A 17,017-nucleotide genomic window follows, 5' to 3' on the forward strand; every position below is an offset into this window, starting at 1 on the left:
AGCCTGGTGATGGGTATTAAAGAGGGCACGTTCTGCATGGAGCACTGGGTGTTATACACAAACAATGAATCATGGAACACTACATCAAAAACTAATGGTGTAATGTATGGTGATTAACATAATTAAAAAAATGTGTAAAATCTCAAAAGAAAAAAAAAAAAAGAAACTCTCCCCGCAGGAACTTGAATGGAAGTCTTCTTTTAGTCAAACATGAGGATTCAGAAATATGGTCTCCCCCAAAACTCTGGATACATCGTTGACTGAATGATCCTTAAGGGCTCCACAAATCCAGATTCTGTAATTCCAAAGGAAAGGACTTCAGTCTTCCATTTCTTCTGTATCTTTAACTACAGGGTTTCTCAAAGCAAGTTTATAAATAAACAGTGAGATAAAAAAGAACTTTTAAAGGACTGTATGAAATCTTAGAGAACATCTTCAGTCACACACAGGGTTGAAACCCACTAAGAATATGCGCATTATTGAAAAGACAAAACACAGAAACTGGCTTACTAGTAACTGATCTCTTTTGTGCCTGAACTTCCAAACTCCTCCTAATCTCATTGTCACAACTTGAGATGATGAGTCACTGGAGTTTCTATGTCAAGTGTAGTTGGCACTGGATGAAATGCTGAAGCTAAAATTCCCACCAAGCCTGTTTTTGTAACCTGTGAAACACATCCACCCAATTAAGGACCCATTTCCTGAAAGGATATTCTCAACTTTCCAGCGACTCTGCTAACTTAAAATCGGACCCAGCCTTCAATTGGAGAGTGTGAGGATCCCGAAAAGGAAACAAATGTTTTGAAGTAACTTCAGGGTAGGGTGGGAAGGGGAAAAGTTTATTTATTTTTTTTTAAGATTTTTTGTTTATTTATTTATTTGACAGAGAGAGAGAAACAGCATGAGAGGGGATAGGGTCAGAGGGAGAAGCAGGCTTCCTGCTGAGCCGGGAGCCCGATGTGGGACTCGATCCCAGGACTCCGGGATCATGACCTGAGCCGAAGGCAGTCGCTTAACCAACTGAGCCACCCAGGCACCCCGAAAAGTTTATAAGATAATAATTTTTCAAAGATTTCTCAAAAAGACTTCATGCACATTTATTTACTTATTTTATAAGTTAACTTTTTACTAAATTTAGCATACATGTAAAGTGCATAAATTGTGAGTAAAGACCTTGATGAATCATTTTAGAATGAATACATCTGCATAGCCAGCCCCAAATCAGGATACAGAACATCGCCAATACCGACAAAACTTCCCATTGCCCCCTTCTCTTTGTTATCATCCCCAAAGGGATCACTATTCTGACTTCTAAGACCATGCACTAGCTTTGAGCTTTATGTAAGTACAATCACACTGTATGTACTTCTGTGGGCCTGGATGCTTTTGCTCTGGTTACATTTGGGAGTTTCATCCATGCGGTTACACATAGTAATAGTGGTGGTTTCTTCATTCTTATTGCTATTCAGTATTCCACTGCATGAATATGCCACAATTTATTTACTCATTTTACTGCTGTTGGAAATTTGCATAGTTTCCAGTTTGGAACTATTATGAAAAGTGCGGCTGTGTGAATTCTAATAATATGTCTCTTGATGAGTACTGGTACACATTTCTGTTGACTATATTCCAAGGAGTCAGTCATAGGTCACTAAGTTTGCGGCAACTTATTACAGCAGGAATAGGAAACACATATAATCACCCTTTCCCCTTTTCATATGTTTATTGGTCATATGGATTTCCTTTTTTATGAAGTGCCAGTTTGGTTAAGTCTTTTGCACACTTTTAATATTACATTGTCTTTAGGGCTGGGGGTGGGTTTCCTTATATCCTCTGCATTCAAGTCCTTTGTTATTACATTTATTTATCATGCATTCTCCCACTCCATAGCTTATTTATTTTACTCAGTGTAATCTCTTTTTTAAAAGATTTTATTTATTTATTTGAGAGCGTGCATGCATACAAGTGGGGGGAGGGGCAGAGAGAGAGGGAGAAGCAGACTCCCCGCTGAGCAGATACGGGGCTCCATTCCAGGACCCTGGGATCATGACCTGAGCCGAAGGCAGACGCCTAACTGACTGAGCCACCCAAGCACCCCAGTGCTATCTTTTGATAAAGCAAAGTTCCCAATTTTAATCATGTCCAATATATCTATCTTTTCCTTTACAGTTGGTGCTTTTTGTGAGCTTTGAAAACACCTTGCCGGGCGCCTGGGTGGCTCAGTTGGTTAAGCGACTGCCTTCGGCTCAGGTCATGATCCTGGAGTCCCTGGATCAAGTCCCGCATCAGGCTCCCTGCTCGGCAGGGAGTCTGCTTCTCCCTCTGACCCTCCCCCCCTCTCATGTGCTCTCTCTCTCTCTCAAATAAATAAAATCTTTAAAAAAAAAAAAAAGAAAACACCTTGCCTACAAGGTCATGAAGACATTCTCCAAGTTCTCTTTTATAAGTTTTATTATTTTGACCCATCTGGAATTGATATTTGGCTATTATGTAAAGTAGGTGTCAAGGTCTACTTTTTTCCACTTAGATAACCAAGTGATCTAGCATCATTTATTAAAAATGCCATCTTTTCCCCCACTATATTGTAATGACATTTTTGTCATATATCAGATAACTGTATATGTGTAGATCTACTTCTGGACTTGTTTTCTATTCCATTGCTCTATTTATCCATCTTTGCACCTGTTCAGAAAAGAGTTAACAAAGCAGGTCTGAGAATGTTATCCTTTGACAGGCTTGCATATAAGGTTAGCCCTTGGCTGGAATGCGGGAACCTAGATCTGTGGAGGGTTCCTACCATTCCCAGAACTGATAGGAATGTCTCGCTGTGCCTAAACTGTTTGTACAAACAATGTAGATTATGCTGGATGCTTATTTTCCTTCTAGAGTTTGGAAGTTGGGTGTGTACTTGGCAGAATATGTGTACATGACAAGCCCCCAATAAAAAACTCTGGGCACTGAGTCTCTAATGAGCTTCTGACAGACAACATTTCTCATGTGTTGTCATAACTTGCTGGGGAAATTAAATGTGTCTCCACTGGGAGACTTTTGGAGGTTTGCACTTGATTTCCTCCAGAGTTCACCTCATGTGTTTTTTCCCTTCCCTGATTTTGCTTTGTATCATTTCACTGTAATAAATCATATCGATGAATATGACTATACCCTGAGTCCTGAGAGTCCTTCTAAAGAATCATCAAGCCTAAGGACGGTCTTGGGGACCCTTGGTATAGCACCAATTCCACACTGTCTTATTTACTATAACTTTATAGTCATGATATCTGGTAATAGAATTTTGCCAAATTTGTTATTCCTTAAGATGATCCTGCCTATTTTTTACCCCTTAAATTTTCATATGTCTTAAGATCAACTCCATGTTCACAAAACTCAATCTGCAATTGAATTGTTATTGGGATTTTATTTGATCTATAAATCTATTTGAGAAAATTGATATTTCTATAATATTTAGTCCTCTAATCCATTCACATGGTATACTTGGGTCTTCTTTCATTTCTTTCAACTTTCTAAACAGTATTTTGTAGCTTTTTTTTTCTTTTGGTGAGAAGGTCTTGTACGTCACTTATTAGATTTGTTACCAGGCATTTGGTGGTTTTCATGCTAATGTAGTCATATTTTTCATTTTTATTTTCTAATTGTTTTTTACTATTTTATAGAAACATGATTTTTGTACATTGACCTTACATCTAGCAACTTAATAAATTCATTTATTAATTCCAATAGTTTAACCATAGAGCCTTTTGATCTGCTATGAAAACAAGCACATCATCCATAAATAACAAGGGTTTTGCTTCTTCCTTTTAAATCATTGTTATGAGCTGAATTATGTCCTTCCAAAATTCATATGTTGAAGTCCTAACCTCAATCTCAGAATGTGACCATATTTGGGAACAGAGCCTTTAAAAAGGAAATTAAGTTAAAGTGAGGTCATTAGGGTAGACCCTAATCCAATATGACTACTTATGAGAAAAGAAGATTAGGACATAAGCACACACAGAGGGAAAATTATGTGAAGACACAGAAAGAAGATGGCCATCTATAAGCCAAGGTGAGAAACCAATCCTGCTGACACCTTGATCTTGGACTTCTAACCTCCAAAAACTTAAGGAAACAAGTATCTTTTGTTTAAGCTACCCAGTCTGTGATACTGTGCAGCCCTAGAAAACAAATGCAAATAATATTTCATAACTCAGTCATATAGTTATGTAGAAGCATGCACTCACTATATGCCAGGCACTGAGCTAATTTGTTTTCATATACCATTTCTTTTATTCTTCATAAAGTCCAAAAAGATAGGTAGTATTGCCTCAATTTTACAAAGGATAAAATAGACTCTAAGAGATTAAGAAATGTACTTAAGCCAGGGTGCCTGACTAGCTCCAGTCAGTACAGCATGCAACTCTTGATCTCGGGATTGTAAGTTCAAGCCCCATGTTGGTGGAGAAATTACCTAAAAATAAAAGAAAGAGAAAAATAGAGAGAGAGAGAGAGAGAAAGGAAGGAAGGATGGAAGGAAGGAGGGAGGGAGGGAGAAAAGGAGGGAAGGAAGGACGGACCTAAGTCATATAGAACTAGACATCATGAACCCTGCTGCTTTGTTCTTCTGCCTTCCTAGAGTTGTAAAACACAATTATTATGCCTTCAGTCACTTGCTCTTTACTTAACTGAAAAAAAAAATTTTTTTTCTCAGTAGGGGAATATATAAATATATCATAGAGACCTATTTCTGGTCCAGACCTATCACCCAGAACTGTCTCAACATATAATCGATATCCCAGAGCAGAGTATCAAACAAGATGCAAATTTTCAAAGGATTTCACAAATAAACAGGCATATAACTCTTGAACCCCTCACCTCACTGAGGACATAAAAGCGTAGGAGGAGGGCAGACCGGAAGATTTTAGATGTTAGTGTTCTGTGTCCCCTCTGCCACATGGAGGTATTGGAGAGGCCTGACCTTCTCTTCAAGTCTACCAAGAGGGGCCCAGTGGAATCTCTCAGTTTGGGGTGACAGTGAACTGTTTGTTCTCTGGTTCTAAGCTGAGAAATCTCAAGTGAAAGAGAAGGGATGAATAGCTATCAACAGATGAACCAAAGAGTGATGGCAGTGTTAGGCTATCAGCAATTGCAAAATTTATGGGGACAGAGATGAGTTAATGTTTCCTAAGGACCAGATATGGGCCTCGTAAGAAAAGGTTATTTTAGGTCCTAACAAAAGGGGCAACCTATAGGGGCAAAAAGACCTCAGCAAAGAAAAGTAGAAGTTATCATTCAAGTTCTAGATGTTCAGGGAATAAGCTATATTGAAAATGTATTCACTGCATGCGAGGGAGCAGGAGAGGTAGGGGTATCAAGTGTTCACCCAAAAAGTCAAAAGGCAACCTTAAACACCTGCAGGCCAAGAAAGTATTAGGCCCCCTCACTACAGTACCAGAAAAGACTTTTCTGCTCTCCATCTCTCCCCTATCCTTGTTCCTTGGCAGCAAAATAAGGCTAAAAGCTAAAAGAGTAAGAAGGCAAAAGAGGAAAGCCAACTACTGGCCTCCCCCCACCATCACCTCACCTTAGGCTTTAGCTGAGGATGGGAAGTAGGTGCCTCACCTTTAAATCAGTTAGGACATTTTGACTAAATCAAGATTCCTTGTAACACCTAAGAGCAACTGCAAAAGTCATCTGGGGCAGAGAAAGAACGAATCTCATTCAATAAACTTAACAGATTTAAAAGATAACTAGAAAGGACAATGAGGGGCACCTGGGTGGCTCAGTCAGTTAAGCGGCCAACTCCTAGTTTCAGCTCAGGTTATGATCTCAGGGTCCTAGGATCGAGTCTGCTTGAGGATTCATTCTCTCTCTCCCTCTCCTTCTATCCCTTCCCCACCCCCAGGCCCCATTCCCCACCCCCACCCCCACTCATGCACTCTCTCAAATAAATAAATAAAATCTTAAAAAAAAAAAAAGGACAATGAGATACCACTGTGCACCCTTTCCAGTGGCTATCATAAAAAAAAAAAACAACAAGTGTTGGTGAGGATGTGGAGAATCAGGAGCCCTCAAATTGCTGGGGGGAATATAAAACGGTATAACCATTTGGGGAACAGCTTGGCAGTTTCTTAAAAAGACAAATATTAAACAACACAGCAAGTCCAAAACTAGGTACCTACCCAGGAGAGATCAAAACACATGTTCACACAAAGACTGTTACATGAATGTTCATAACAGCATTATACATAATAGCCCAAAACTAGAAACAATCTTAATGTTGACCAACTGATGAATGGTAATGAAAATTGTAATATACCCATACAATGAAATACAATTCAGCAATAAAAAGGAATGAACTACTACTACATGCTACTGCATTGGTGAACGTCATATCAAAAATACTCTAAGAAAGTGAGATGCAAAAGATTACACGTTATATGATTCCATTTATATGAAACATCCAGAAAGTAGAAATCTGTAGATTTGCAGAATAGCAGTTACCTGCAGACAAGTGTGAGAGTGAGAACTGACTGCAAACAGACACAGGGAAACCTGAGATGAGGGAAATTTTCTAAAACTAGACCATGGTGATAGCTCCACAACTCTATAAATTAACTTAATATCACTAAATTACAAATCAGCGGAAGTGTGCATTCACTTACAATGGGTGACTTTTACGGCATGTAAAAATTATACCTCAATAAAACTGTAAAAAAAAAAAAAATACCCCAACATGGGATTAGGTGGGAATATACAGATACAACAAGTTTGACAATATACTGATAATTATTGAAGGTGGACAATAGATAATGGAATTTCATTATACCATTTCTTCAACTTTTATGTACGTTTGAAATTTTTCACAATAAAAAGTTTTAATAAGGTAACAAGAGATTAAATTAAAATTGTTTTATAAGGGCCACACTCTACTAAGTATTTGCTATAACTCAATTGTTACACCTACATTTAATTTTCAAGCCTTTACATTAACTGTGGCAGTATTCAACAGAAAATTGGCCAAGAAGATGCAAATGACTGATGTGTTAGCTAGATCTGTATTTATATGTTATGTCCAACAACTTTAATAGGCCTAATACAACTCAAAAATCATGGTGTCAAGAAGTCATGTAGCTAAAAGAAACTCAGAGAGGTCACCAGATGATCTCTGCTTCTGAAAGGGTCTCACACAATAAAGCTATCTTTTCCTTTTCAAATATTTACAGATGTACACAGGTGAGTTATTCAAAATCCCTTTGGTATCTCAGGTCAACATAATCTGTTTTAATGAAATCTTCCTTCAATATGTTGATGGCCAAGTCAAACAATGACTATTAGGAAGCCAGAAATAAGTTATGCATTCATTATATGTTTAGCTTTTAATAAAAAGAGGCTAAGGAAGAAAAATTACTGAGAAATTAAATGCATTTATTATTAGAGTTTTTAGGACTTTGTTTTTATGATATTATGATACCCAACTGGCTCATGGGAAGGATGTACCTAAACCAGTAGTTGGTAACTGGAGAAAGGGACTTATCTGGAGGGTTTGCCACGGAATAGTTGGCAGTAAGATAGCACCATCTGTTGGAAAGAAGAAATGTCAATCGCCAATAAAACATTTTTGATATATGAAAAAAACATTTAAGTCTTTCCAAAGTGCTGGATAAAGAATCTTGTTAGAATTAGAAGCTGCAAGTTTAGTGGAGCAAGTACCAAATTGTGTTTATTCATTGTATCTCCACAGTCTTTTTTATATAGCTTGGACTGTTATACACACACACACGAGAAATTTATATTATTTCATAGATATATGTTAAATACAAAATACAAAAATATGCATTAGTGTTTGCAGCCCTGTAGATATCTTTGAAATGTCACCACCTTTACTTCCTTCCACTACTTTAAACTCTGGAACAACTACACATAGCCACACAGAATCTGTTATTACGACTTTCCGGAAGTTTCTGATCTTGGTAATTATTATACTCCTAGGGACCACTGCCAGGTTTGAAAGAACTGTCTATAAATTTTGTGCAGTATATTAAAATCCCCTATCCAAAACAAATAAAACATTAATAAATAGACATTCCCATTGTAATACCAGTTCTTGGGAAAGATATTATATGTATTTTGTGTTCTGAATAAAATTCCTGGCCTATGACAATGCATAAACATCAAAGTATCAGAATATCTGGTACTCCTACTTGAGTTCAGTAGGTATAAGGTATTCTTCCTCAGCCTCTCAAGTTTCCTAAAAACTCAATGCATCTAAAATCATTTTCTGTGCTAACACAGATAAAACATGGGTTTTTATGGGCACAGAAAGTTTTCTAGTCCTTTCCTGGAAGACACCATCTACCATTCAAAACAAGGTATTTTAAAAAATATGTCTAGCACATAGCGTTTCTAAAACTAGTAATTCCTGTCCTTTGAATTTATGAGTACTAAATTTATGATTAGTTATGAGAAAAAAATCTTGTAGGAGAGTCAAAATTCATACACTACAAAAAAGTTCAGGCATCTTTCACATTAAAGGAACATACCATATGAAATCTTCCTAAAATGCTATCCAGAGCTTCTGGATCCAGCTTGCCAACCTTGCCTAATTGCTTGCAGTTGTGAACTTTCAGATGCATTGTAGTTTCCTCTGTTCAATTATCCACTTAATTCAGCTTAGGAAGTACTCATTTGAAAGAGTTACTGGAAGACTTGTCAGGGGTGTAACTTCCCATGATCTAAAAATGGAAATCTCGGGTAGGATGTCTTATAGCAATAGAAAAGAAGCAAAAATGGATGTAGAGTATCCCACCCTTGCCAACTTGAGTCAGAGACTTTAACCATCTGGAACATATGACATCCTTCTCTCTTTGCTTGGCAGATATTGCTACTCACTAAGAACTGAGCCTTGACCTGGCCTGAAATCCAGTTCAGCAAGTGCTCAAAGACATTCGTCTCCAAAGGGGACAAATAAGACAGCTCTTTGTGGGGTGGGAAGAAAATACAGACTGCTTATTGGTAGTTTTAATTTCTATTTTTGTAAAAGTTTTCTAGTATATGTAATAAATTATGATAGTAATTGATAATCAAATATATAAAAATGGAGATGAAAGCAAATAAATCGTATGTTTTACCAATAAAAAAATCAAAGAAGTTTAGAGTCCACTATTTTACAAAAAACTGGAATTGTTATAGGAGATAAAATCTGATTGCTATCACTATTCTAGAATTTCTCTAATATACTGCATCTTCCACTCAAAATAAATGAACAAAAAATACTTGATTTACTACTATACTTCCCAGTCAAAAAGAAGAGCTTCCTTACCCCTATATTCATGACCGATATAATAATGACTATGTTAAAATTCTGTTTTTCTCTCAACCTTGAACCATACTTCTCATTAAGTGACTATTACTATGAATACGCATTTTGGAATACTTCATCCTTTAAATTATTATATCAATAACATTACTAGGAAAAAGATTTGATTTACAGGATTTTATTTACCAGGGTCTCATCTATTTATATATGAATTTTGATGGCTTTTAGTGTAATTCACCAAATACTTCCAGTTCTCTGCCTCTGGGCACAAGGTAGGACTATACTTCGTAGTAAGCGTGGTGGGGCCATATGACTAAGCCAACCAGTGGATTTTGAGCAATGTCACTTCTTTTCTGGAGCATTTGATTTAGTGTGAGATCTTCCAGGGTTCTCCTTTTTCTTCCTCTAGCCTGACAGGTTCCCAGTCAGCCTGAAAATCTGAATGACCACTATGAGCAAAGTCGCTTTGCCAACCTGCTAATACACAAAGCATGACTAAGAAATAAATCTTTGTTGTTTTAAGCCACTGAGATCTGGGGGTTGGTTGTTACCAGAGCATGATTTGGTCTGCCCCAAATGACACTTTGAGGAATAACAGAAATTCCACTCAAAACCCAACAAGTCATAACTCAAAGTTTTGGCTAATAGGTTTTTGTGTATCACAAGAAATCCAACCTTAATATAAAAACTATAAGAAGTTATCTATTAATAACTTAAAACCTCTATGTTCAAGTCACACCTCTGTCACCACCAGTCGTATGACTGTGCAAGTAGCTAACCTCTGTTTCCTCACCTACAAAATGAAAATAATAGCGGCCTTGCCTCTCTGAGGCTTGTGAGTTCTAAAGAAACATGACATCTAAAAACAACTCAACAGCTGAGTTCCATTATTGGAAGGATAATCTGTTTATGGATATTTACAAATCACTGATTTACTGCCTTCTCATAACATTTTTAGATAAATTATTTTTGACACTACTCTATGGTTTCTACTTTTTATTTCCCCTTTCTAATTTTTCTCATCTCCATTTACAGAACCAGAGACTCAAGTTCATGCCACAAAATAGGAAAAGCCAAGCCAAAGCAAAGCTGTAAGCTTCTCCCACTCAACCACTGACATTTCCCTCTTCTTCTGGATGCCTTCCTTTTCTTTGATTCAATTTCAGGTGCCTGCAGGCACCTGAAATTTGTTGTTTCTTCCACTACTATCCATTATCCTTACATCTTAGGATATGGCTTTCTGTATTAACCAACTTGCCAGTCAACCGTATGTGAGCACAAATTAAGGACCTATACTGCCCCTTATGGTGGCTTTCTGTCCCCACCTACATCACTAACCAGAAAAGAAACTGGTTAGTAGAGGTTTTTGAACAGATAAAAAGGGAGAACAGTATTTTGGGAAAAGCAAACTTGAATCACATTCCGCAAACCACTGTCTTCACGGCCCATAAACTGAGGACCAAAGAAAGACCCCGTCCAGGAACCAGGGCTGAGATAAAATTCTGCAGCAGTTATTGGGGAAAACGAAAATAACCCCAATAACTCTCAGCAAAGAAAAAAAAAAGTCTTTTTTTTTTTTTCTATAAGGGCTGGAAAATATAGGTTTGATGTCTGCCTACCAAAGGTAACTTTTGAAATTTATGTTGGTAGCCTTGAGCTTCAACCTGTCGAAGGCAATGAAGGGAATCCTACAGGGGGGTAGGTGCGCATGTGTGTTTGACTTTTAAATGATCACTGTGTTGGAGCATAGCTCCAAGGAAGAAACAAGGAGTCGTTTGTGAGGATGACACACTGCCGCAAGAATTGCAAGGCGGGGCGTCTACACTTACCGTGAGAAAATACAGCAAGGCCTCAGGCTACAGGACCCAGAATATTCAACTGAGCCAGGGATGATGTCAAGGGCTCCGACTGCTGCTGCCTCTGTTTGCAGCCCAGCCACAGCCCCGTCGTCCCCACAGATGGCTACTGTATGAGCGTGAGGCAATCCTGGATACACTTCGTGCCAGAAGGAGATGGCCCCGCAGAAGAAGGCAGATGAGAAGCAGGAGGGTTCCCCAGGCGTGAGTAGCAAGAAGAGCATAGCACCAGGTGCCGGGCTTCTGGAGAAGGGGGCAGTCATCGTGAGCCAGTCTCCTCCACCCCTTCTCGCCCAAGGCCGTCTCAAGGAACGGCCCAGAGGATGCCCGACCCAGGACCACTGCAGGCCCCGGAAGCAAGAACAAGGACAAGGCGCTGCCTGGCTCCTGGTTCCCGTGGCCGACCCTGGAGGCTGAGGTCCCCAAACTGCGGAGAAGCCGTAGTGCACAGAGACCAGCTGCCTGTCGGAGAAGCCACTGCGCATGTCAGATCTGACGCGCAAGCGCCTCACGCCGCTCCAGGGATCCGTGGACAACTGTGCACAGCACGCACCGCGAGCGCTGCGTGTGCGCGGTGAGCCACCGCAGCCGGAGCCACGGCGCACCCCGCGCGGTGTTGCAGCCGTCCGGAGCCAGAGACACCCTCAAGGGGTAGAGAAGCTGACTTGCAAGGACATGCTGGACCCCAAGAAGCGGGAGAAGCTGGCGGACTGCGACATCATCGTGCCTCAGTGGGGCGACAAGGGCTTCCGGGCTCCAGAATGAGGTTGTGGGTCGACAGGTCGAGGCTGGTGGTGCAGACCTGTGCGCGCAGGAGATCACACTGGCTGTGTGGCACCTTCATGCTCTGGGCTGGAGCCCAGGGGACATGGCGGTCAAGGAGACAGGGCCAGGCGGGCCGCATGCAGGCGGCCAGCCAGCAGCAATAACTCAAGCTTGAAGGCCTAGGCTAAGAATATTTAATGTGGTCTCACTCTAAGAGTAAAATCTGAATTGAACACAAACACACAGACACAAAGATCACTGTGGACTAGTGAAGAGTTCCTGGTTTTGTGATGGGTTGTCTTGTCATTTTTTGGTTTTGTTTTTAACTACGTGGAAAACGTGACATTCTCAGGGAAGAGAGCCTGGATAGGAGGGAGATTCACGGAAGAGGAGTCACAACAAGACTGGAAACTCCCCTAAATGTTCAAGCATCTCAAAACACACGGAGGCAGAGGAGGGATCAAGGCAGGCTTTCCTGTGAGTCATGTGTTTCTCTGTGATCACAACAGCACTTCCTGTCGGAGTCAATAGTGCATTCAGGGTGGAGTTCATGAGAAAACCTGTCTTCATCATGAAATACCAGTTTTCAACTCTTTAATTCAGTCAAGCAACATTCTGGAAGATTACCATTTGCAGAGTTGACCAAAAGATTTTTGAAGAAGTTTTAAATTTTGATATTCAAACAATTTGTTTTGTCAAAACAAAGCCACTTGCTAATCTGTTGTAGACCTACTATACAAATGCAGTGTGTTAGGCACAGAAGGGGGTACAAAATTAATACAATGCCTGTCTACTGCCCTGAAAGAGCTCTTGGATGATCCTCTGGTAAGTGTGGCATCTGAGAACAGTGGTGTGGCATCTGAGAACAGTGGTGTGGGGATTGGGCAGAGAACCATAATGAAAGGCACTGGATCTAACTTGCTCTTGGCAACCCCCATGGAATGACAAAGTCTATCAGAAGCCAGACCCCCCTGAACCTGTCCACTCTGTCTGCTGATCCTCTGGTTTGCTTTCCTAGCAGAGAAGGACATATATGTAGTTCAGCTGTCAACTACCCAAGGCCAGCCTTACATGCATTGACCTGCTTAGATGACAAAATGGATGTCAGACAGCTCCCTATCCAAAAATATAGGACCCTCGCTTGTTACAGAATCTGAGGTTCTATAATTAGAGAATTTTTCTGTGTAGTCAGTGTGAGAAAGTAGAAAGAGCTTAGACTTGTATGTCAGGCAGACCTGAGTTCAAATCTCAGCTCTTCTGCATACTATGGACCTTAAGCAAGTCACTTGTGAAATCCTAATTCCACATTCTTTAAATGGGAATAATGTCTGTGAAACCGGTGAGCTAATAGGAACTCAGTACCTATTATTTCCTTACTTTCTTTTCAAAACCTAGTGGTGTAAGTACTATAAAGTTGAGTAACATCCTAAGTTCTTATGATCTGGAAATTGAATGCCTCTCTAGGGAAATTAATTACCACCTTCAGCTGTTATCCAGAATATTGGTGCTATAACTACTTAAGGATGCAATGCCTTTGGCAAAGATTTCTCTCGTGATTTTTCCCCTTACTCTCATAATCTTCTCGTTTTGCTAGACCATCCTGGACAGCAAGAACTATATCTTATTCATTTTTGTATTCCTGATGCATGGCATGGAAGGTGCTCTATAGATGTCTGATGGATGAATGAATAAATGAACAAACAAATTTTCTAGGGAGAAGAGAAGAAGAAGGCAATGTTGGCTAGAAGCGGAACATACCCAGGACTAAGAAGGGAAGGTGAGAGAGCCTCAGAACAAAACAAACCATCTTTTTTTTTTAAGATTTTATTTATTTATTTGAGAGAGAGAGAGAGATCACAAGCAGGGGGGAAGGGCAGAGGGAGAAGTAGACTCCCCACTGAGCAGGGAACAAGCCAATGCTGCAGGGCTCAATCCCAGGACCCAGGGATCATGACCTGAGTCTAAGGCAGACGCTTAACCAACTGAGCCACCCAGGCGCCTGAAACAAACCACCTTTTTGTCTACTTTTTAACTTTACCTAGGATCAGAACTGCTGCAGCTTTGGAGAGTAAGTAAATTACTCCTCCAGCCCCCCCCTCCCTGACAAGCACATGTAAGTTACAGCTAGCCACCACCCAGCTGCTGGTAATAATAATCCTGTGGGAAAGGAGTGGAAAACCACCTTTTCTTAAAATGGCTTTGGCAATTTTTGTAGCTATTTTTCTGCTGCTTTTAGGAAGGTAGTTACACCTATTTTTCAATATCTTAACTACACTAAGTATGTATCAGGTCTGACTTACCTGAATACACATACGGCCTCCCTGGGGACTGGCATGAGTACCTGAAGGGGACATGAAGGGTATGTCTCAGGCTTCATGAACTTACCCACTGCTCCTAAATACCCGCGCTGGCCCAGGCACTGACAGGCGGCATTGTGCCTGACACCGAGTGCCAGCCCCCCGTTTTATTTGTAACAGTAACTCCCACACTCAGACATTACATCCCAAAACAGGATCACTGCACCGCAATAGGTGAGCCTAGAGGACTTAGCATTCTCCATGCTGTGTGCTAAACACCAGCTTTCTCTCTCTGAACCCCTAGATTCTCTGTTGAGAATGGATCACCAATGCAGAACACCACTTTCCTCAAAATAATTTTATTTCAGTCACCTTCTTGCCCTACCCTGACACTGGTACATCCCCCGTCTCCTCTTACTTTTAAATTTTAGGGAGCAGTTTGAGGGGGAAGTCTCTGAACTCTATGCAAATAAGCCAACCACTCCCCAGAGGACTATACACCAAGAGGAAAGACAGGTTTTGCTAAGCCCTAAGAGATATCTAAAGGTACCTAATTACACGCTATGGTGTAACTATAATGTTACAGAGGCAATAAGAGGACCTCTCCAAGACCAAAGGACAGAAAAGTTCTGCTCATAAGGGCCTTTTCTTCCTGAATGTATAGAGAATAGTTGGTAGACACATTAGACAAGCCCTAGCTAATATATATGTAATACTGCAAATATACATGAAATATAATGCAAGCCACAAATGAAACCCTGCATGTAATTTCAAATTTTCTGGTAGTCATGTTTGAATAAGTAAAAAGAAAATAGTAGAATTGATTTTAATAATTTATTTAATACAGATTTCCAATGTATTAATATTTCAACATATAATATAAAAATTATCAAGATCTTTTACATTGTTTTTTATACTAAGTCTTCAGAATCTAATGTATGTTTTATACTTATAGCACATCTCAATTCAGACGAGCCACATTAAATGTTCAATAGCCTCACATGGTTACTAGCTACCGTATTAGAGCAGCTCTAGATTTTTTTTAAAATCTGTACTCCATTACATAGACCACATCCAACTCTCTGGTCAAAGTGATCTGATGAGCTCATGCACTGACATACACCATCTGATCGAAACACATACCTATAATAAAGTAGGAAATATATGTAACCATATAGATGCTTCCCTAGCATGATACTATTTCTAGCTCAACCCCAAAAGCCAAGATTTACCTTAATAGAAAAAGACTAAAAACATTTCCATTAAAAACAGGAAAAGGACAAGGGTGTCCTTTATCACAATAATTATTTAACACAGTACTGGAGGTACTAAACAGTCCAATTAGACAAAAGGAAAACGTAATAAAACCTTTAAAGGCAAATATAAAATTATCATTATTTGAAGATTATAAGATTCTTGACCCATAAAATCTGCGAGAATCAACTGTAAAGCTATTTTTAAAAAGGCAGTAGGTTGACTAGATACAAAAATTAATATGCAGAAATCAATAGTCTTTATACAAACAACCCTTTAGAAGCTATAATGGAATAAAGGGCTCCATTAACATAACAAACAAAAATAAAATACTTAGGAATTAATGATGATGTGTGCAAGACCTATATGAAGAAATCTTAAAACAATCCAAGAGATTAGAAGATTGAAAACAGAAAGGCAGACCACGTTCACAGGTAGGAAGATTCAGTATCTCACACACACACACACACACACACACCTATAATTCTCTCTTAGGTTAAAGAGATGCAAGAGAAATGATATAATTCTGCAAGTGTTTGGGGACACTGAGGGTTTGGAGTGCATACCTACCTGAACATGAATGACAAAAGCAGGATGAATTTTCTGCTCCCTTCAATCCCATCCCTGGAGGACCTAATTCTGATTTAAAGAAGGCAGGGGGGCGGGGGGGTGCATTAGCTCTCCCATTCCTCTGATTATCTGTGTGTGATAAAAAAAAGGATATGCACCATTTCCCAAGTTCTATCTCTGCTCCAGCAGTGAATCCATGTAGTGAATGTAGGGAAAGAGATCAAGTTGTAGAAACTAAAGAGGTATTCCACTTAGAAACTGTTAACTTTATAAAATTCACTTACCTCTTGGAGTCTCAGTTACCTTATCTGTAAAACAAAGATGAAAAAGTGCCTGCTACTTACTTCACAGGGTTGTTGTGAGGATGGAAACTGAAGTTTGAAAGTGCTTTGGAACAGTAAAACCCCTCATTACTATTTAATTAGCCAACAAGATGCAATTCATGTTCTAATTCGTGTTTGCCTGAGATAAATAAAACAAGTATAAGCTTATTCCTCAAGTCTGTTTGTTTTGTTTGTTTGTTTTAGAGAGGAAAAATGGGGGGTTAGGGGCAGAGGCAGAGAGAGAGAGAGAATCTCAAGTAGGCTCCAAATGCAGCACAGAGCCTGAATTGGGGCTTGAGCTCACGACCTTGAGATCATGACCTAAACCAAAATCAAGAGTCAGAGGCTTAACTGACTAAGCCACCCAGGCACCCCTCTTTGTTTATTTTTAAGAAGCTTTGAGGCAGGATGCCTGGGTAGCTCAGTGAGTTAAGCTTCTGCCTTTGGCTCAGGTCATGATCCCAGGGTCCTGGGATCGAGTCCTGCATGAGGCTCCTTGCTTGGCAGGGAGCTTGCTTCTCCCACTACCTGCAGCTTCCTCTGCTTGTGCTCTCTCTCTCTCTCTAACAAATAAATAAATAAAATCTTTAAAAATTTTTTCTATTAAAAAAAAGAAGCTTCAGGGAATAGACCTTCTCT

The sequence above is a fragment of the Leptonychotes weddellii genome, chromosome 8 (assembly GCF_054177405.1).
Source record: "Leptonychotes weddellii isolate Sample4059 chromosome 8, ASM5417740v2, whole genome shotgun sequence".
Taxonomy (NCBI): Eukaryota; Metazoa; Chordata; class Mammalia; order Carnivora; family Phocidae; genus Leptonychotes; species Leptonychotes weddellii.